The following is a 6,000-nucleotide window of genomic DNA, read 5'->3' on the forward strand; positions in this document are numbered from 1 at the left end:
TGCCATATAGTGCCAGTGTCTGACTGGGAATTCAAAGAATATATTGGGGTTACGTGCACCCACAATTTTTACTACTGGTATACAGTGCCATTGTCTGACTGGGAATTCAAAGAATATATTGGGAATACAAATACCCTCATTTCTTGCTACTGCCATATAGTGCCAGTTTCTGACTGGTAATTCAAAGAATATATTGGGGTTACGTGCACCCACAATTTTTACTACTGGTATACAGTGCCATTGTCTGACTGGGAATTCAAAGAATATATTGGGAATACAAATACCCTCATTTCTTGCTACTGCCATATAGTGCCAGTGTCTGACTGGGAATTCAAAGAATATATTGGGGTTACGTGCACCCACAATTTTTACTACTGGTATACAGTGCCATTGTCTGACTGGGAATTCAAAGAATATATTGGGAATACAAATACCCTCATTTCTTGCTACTGCCATATAGTGCCAGTGTCTGACTGGGAATTCAAAGAATATATTGGGGTTACGTGCACCCACAATTTTTACTACTGGTATACAGTGCCATTGTCTGACTGGGAATTCAAAGAATATATTGGGGTTATAAATACCCTCATTTCTTGCTACTGCCATATAGTGCCAGTTTCTGACTGGTAATTCAAAGAATATATTGTGGTTACGTGCACCCACAATTTTTACTACTGGTATACAGTGCCATTGTCTGACTGGGAATTCAAAGAATATATTGGGAATACAAATACCCTCATTTCTTGCTACTGCCATATAGTGCCAGTGTCTGACTGGGAATTCAAAGAATATATTGGGGTTACGTGCACCCACAATTTTTACTACTGGTATACAGTGCCATTGTCTGACTGGGAATTCAAAGAATATATTGGGAATACAAATACCCTCATTTCTTGCTACTGCCATATAGTGCCAGTGTCTGACTGGGAATTCAAAGAATATATTGGGGTTACGTGCACCCACAATTTTTACTACTGGTATACAGTGCCATTGTCTGACTGGGAATTCAAAGAATATATTGGGAATACAAATACCCTCATTTCTTGCTACTGCCATATAGTGCCAGTGTCTGACTGGGAATTCAAAGAATATATTGGGGTTACGTGCACCCACAATTTTTACTACTGGTATACAGTGCCATTGTCTGACTGGGAATTCAAAGAATATATTGGGAATACAAATACCCTCATTTCTTGCTACTGCCATATAGTGCCAGTTTCTGACTGGTAATTCAAAGAATATATTGGGGTTACGTGCACCCACAATTTTTACTACTGGTATACAGTGCCATTGTCTGACTGGGAATTCAAAGAATATATTGGGAATACAAATACCCTCATTTCTTGCTACTGCCATATAGTGCCAGTTTCTGACTGGTAATTCAAATAATATATTGGGGTTACGTGCACCCACAATTTTTACTACTGGTATACAGTGCCATTGTCTGACTGGGAATTCAAAGAATATATTGGGAATACAAATACCCTCATTTCTTGCTACTGCCATATAGTGCCAGTGTCTGACTGGGAATTCAAAGAATATATTGGGGTTACGTGCACCCACAATTTTTACTACTGGTATACAGTGCCATTGTCTGACTGGGAATTCAAAGAATATATTGGGAATAAAAATACCCTCATTTCTTGCTACTGCCATATAGTGCCAGTTTCTGACTGGTAATTCAAAGAATATATTGGGGTTACGTGCACCCACAATTTTTACTACTGGTATACAGTGCCATTGTCTGACTGGGAATTCAAAGAATATATTGGGAATACAAATACCCTCATTTCTTGCTACTGCCATATAGTGCCAGTGTCTGACTGGGAATTCAAAGAATATATTGGGGTTACGTGCACCCACAATTTTTACTACTGGTATACAGTGCCATTGTCTGACTGGGAATTCAAAGAATATATTGGGAATACAAATACCCTCATTTCTTGCTACTGCCATATAGTGCCAGTGTCTGACTGGGAATTCAAAGAATATATTGGGGTTACGTGCACCCACAATTTTTACTACTGGTATACAGTGCCATTGTCTGACTGGGAATTCAAAGAATATATTGGGAATACAAATACCCTCATTTCTTGCTACTGCCATATAGTGCCAGTGTCTGACTGGGAATTCAAAGAATATATTGGGGTTACGTGCACCCACAATTTTTACTACTGGTATACAGTGCCATTGTCTGACTGGGAATTCAAAGAATATATTGGGAATACAAATACCCTCATTTCTTGCTACTGCCATATAGTGCCAGTGTCTGACTGGGAATTCAAAGAATATATTGGGGTTACGTGCACCCACAATTTTTACTACTGGTATACAGTGCCATTGTCTGACTGGGAATTCAAAGAATATATTGGGAATACAAATACCCTCATTTCTTGCTACTGCCATATAGTGCCAGTTTCTGACTGGTAATTCAAAGAATATATTGGGGTTACGTGCACCCACAATTTTTACTACTGGTATACAGTGCCAATTTCTAACTAGGAATTCAAAATGCGCAAGGCTCCCGGAAAGGGACGTGGACGAGGCCGTGGGCGAGGTCGGGGGAATGGTTCTGGGGAGCAAGGTAGCAGTGAAGCCACAGGGTGTCCCGTGCCTACTCCTGTGGGGCAGCAAGCATTGCGCCACTCCACAGTGCCAGGGTTGCTTGCCACATTAACTAAACTGCAGGGTACAAACCTTAGTAGGCCCGAGAACCAGGAACAGGTCTTGCAATGGCTGTCAGAGAACGCTTACAGCACATTGTCCAGCAGCCAGTCAGACTCTGCCTCCTCTCCTCCTATTACCCAACAGTCTTGTCTTCCTTCCTCCCAAAATTCCGAAGCTTTACAGAACAATAACCCAAACTGTCCCTGCTCCCCAGAGCTGTTCTCCGCTCCTTTCATTGTCCCTCAACCTGCCTCTCCACGTCACGATTCCACGAACCTAACAGAGGAGCATCTGTGTCCAGATGCTCAAACACTAGAGTCTCCTCCATCTCCGTTCGATTTGGTGGTGGATGACCAGCAACCCACCCTCATCGACGATGATGTGATGCAGTTGCCGTCAGGGCATCCAGTTGACCGGCGCATTGTGCGGGAGGAGGAGATGAGACAGGAGTTGGAAGAGGAAGTGGTGGATGATGAGGACACTGACCCGACCTGGACAGGGGGGATGTCAAGCGGGGAAAGTAGTGTGGATGTTGAGGCAGGTGCAGCACCAAAAAGGGTAGCTAGAGGCAGAGGCAGAGGTCAGCAGCTTAGGCGAAGCCAGGCCACACCCGGAATCTCCCAAGATGTTCCAGTTCGTACCCAGCCCCGAAAAACTCCCACCTCGAGGGCACGTTTCTCGAAGGTGTGGAGTTTTTTCAAGGAATGCGCCGAGGACAGATATAGTGTTGTCTGCACAATTTGCCTCTCGAAATTGATTAGGGGCTCTGAGAAGAGCAACCTGTCCACCACTTCAATGCGCCGTCATTTGGAATCCAAGCACTGGAATCAGTGGCAGGCAGCAACGGCAGGACAAAGGCCGCCTGCCGTTCACGCCACTGCCACTGCCTCTGCCACTGCCTCTGCCTCTGCCACTGCCACTGCTGACTGTGCTGGCGATGCACTCCAGAGGACGAGCCAGGACACCACTTCATCTGCCTCCGCCACTTTGTTGACTTCTACCTCATCCTCCCCTGGTCCTGTCTTATCTCCTTCTCCTGCACCATCAAAGGCACCATCAGGCGTTTCTTTACAACAACCCACCATCTCTCAGACATTGGAGCGGCGGCAGAAATACACTGCTAACCACCCACACGCGCAAGCCTTGAACGCCAACATCGCTAAACTGCTGGCCCAGGAGATGTTGGCGTTCCGGCTTGTTGAAACTCCCGCCTTCCTGGACCTGATGGCAACTGCGGCACCTCGCTATGCCGTCCCTAGCCGTCACTACTTCTCCCGGTGTGCCGTCCCCGCCTTGCACCAGCACGTGTCACTCAACATCAGGCGGGCCCTTAGTTCCGCGCTTTGCACAAAGGTCCACTTGACCACCGACGCGTGGACAAGTGCATGCGGACAGGGACGCTACATTTCACTGACGGCACACTGGGTGAATGTAGTTGAGGCTGGGACTGCTTTCCAAACTGGCCCGGTGTACCTCGTCTCCCCGCCTAACATTCCTGGCAGGGACACGAGAAGAACACCCCCCTCCTCCTCCTCCTCTACCGCCTCCTCCTCCGCCACCGCCTCCTCCTCCGCTGTTAGATTGACCCCAGCTACGAGTTGGAAACGTTGCAGCACTGGCGTTGGTAGACATCAGCAGGCTGTGCTGAAGCTGATCAGCTTGGGGGACAGACAGCACACTGCCTCCGAGGTGAGGGATGCCCTCCTCGATGAGACGGCAATATGGTTTGAGCCGCTGCACCTGGGCCCAGGCATGGTCGTTTGTGATAACGGCCGGAATCTGGTAGCAGCTCTGGAGCTTGCCGGACTCCAACATGTTCCATGCCTGGCCCACGTCTTCAACCTAGTGGTGCAACGTTTCCTAAAGAGCTACCCCAATGTTCCAGAGCTACTGGTGAAAGTGCGGCGCATGTGCGCCCACTTTCGCAAGTCGACAGTAGCCGCTGCTAGCTTAAAATCTCTCCAGCAACGCCTGCATGTGCCACAACACCGGCTTTTGTGCGACGTCCCCACACGCTGGAACTCAACGTTTCAGATGTTGAATAGAGTGGTTGAGCAGCAGAGACCTTTGATGGAATACCAGCTACAAAACCCTAGGGTGCCACAAAGTCAGCTGCCTCAGTTTCACATCCATGAGTGGCCATGGATGAGAGACCTTTGTGACATCCTACGGGTCTTTGAGGAGTCCACAAGGAGGGTGAGCTCTGAGGATGCGATGGTGAGCCTTACAATCCCGCTCTTGTGTGTTCTGAGAGAATCCCTGATTGACATCAGGGATAACTCAGATCACACAGAGGAGTTAGGGATAGCATCCGATCCGTCACAGCTGGAGAGTAGGTCCACACATCTGTCTGCTTCACTGCGTTTAATGGAGGAGGAGGAGGAGGAGGAGGAGGAAGAAGAGTTATCCGATGATGTGATGGTGATACAGGAGGCTTCCGGGCAACTTCGAATCGTCCCATTGTTGCAGCGCGGATGGGTAGACATGGAGGATGAGGAGGAAATGGAGATTGAACTTTCCGGTGGGGCCAGAGGAGTCATGCCAACTAACACTGTGACAGACATGGCTGAGTTCATGTTGGGGTGCTTTACAACCGACAAGCGTATTGTCAAAATCATGGAGGACAACCAGTACTGGATCTTTGCTATCCTTGACCCCCGGTATAAAAACAACATCTCGTCTTTTATTCCGGTAGAGGGGAGGGCCAATCGCATCAATGCTTGCCACAGGCAATTGGTGCAGAATATGATGGAGATGTTTCCAGCATGTGACGTTGGCGGCAGGGAGGGCAGTTCCTCCAGTAGGCAACCAAGTTCTCACCGGTCCACACAAACGAGGGGCACACTGTCTAAGGTCTGGGACACCTTGATGGCACCCCCTCGCCAAAGTGCCGCCACGGAGGGTCCTAGTGTCACCAGGCGTGAGAAGTATAGGCGCATGTTGCGGGAATACCTTTCCGACCACAGCCCTGTCCTCTCCGACCCCTCTGCGCCCTACACGTATTGGGTGTCGAAGTTGGACCTGTGGCTTGAACTTGCCCTATATGCCTTGGAGGTGCTGTCCTGTCCTGCCGCCAGCGTCCTATCTGAGAGGGTGTTCAGTGCAGCCGGTGGCATCATCACTGACAAGCGCACCCGTCTGTCAGCTGAGAGTGCCGACCGGCTCACTTTGATAAAAATGAACCACCACTGGGTAGAGCCGTCATTTTTGTGCCCACCTGTGTAAAGCACCCCAACATGAAACTCCATGTCTGTACTCAACCTCTCCAATTCCTCCGCATCCTCATACTCATCCACCATAAGCGTTGCACAGTTCTGCTAATACTAGGCTCCC

The sequence above is a fragment of the Leptodactylus fuscus genome, chromosome 6 (assembly GCF_031893055.1).
Source record: "Leptodactylus fuscus isolate aLepFus1 chromosome 6, aLepFus1.hap2, whole genome shotgun sequence".
Taxonomy (NCBI): domain Eukaryota; kingdom Metazoa; phylum Chordata; class Amphibia; order Anura; family Leptodactylidae; genus Leptodactylus; species Leptodactylus fuscus.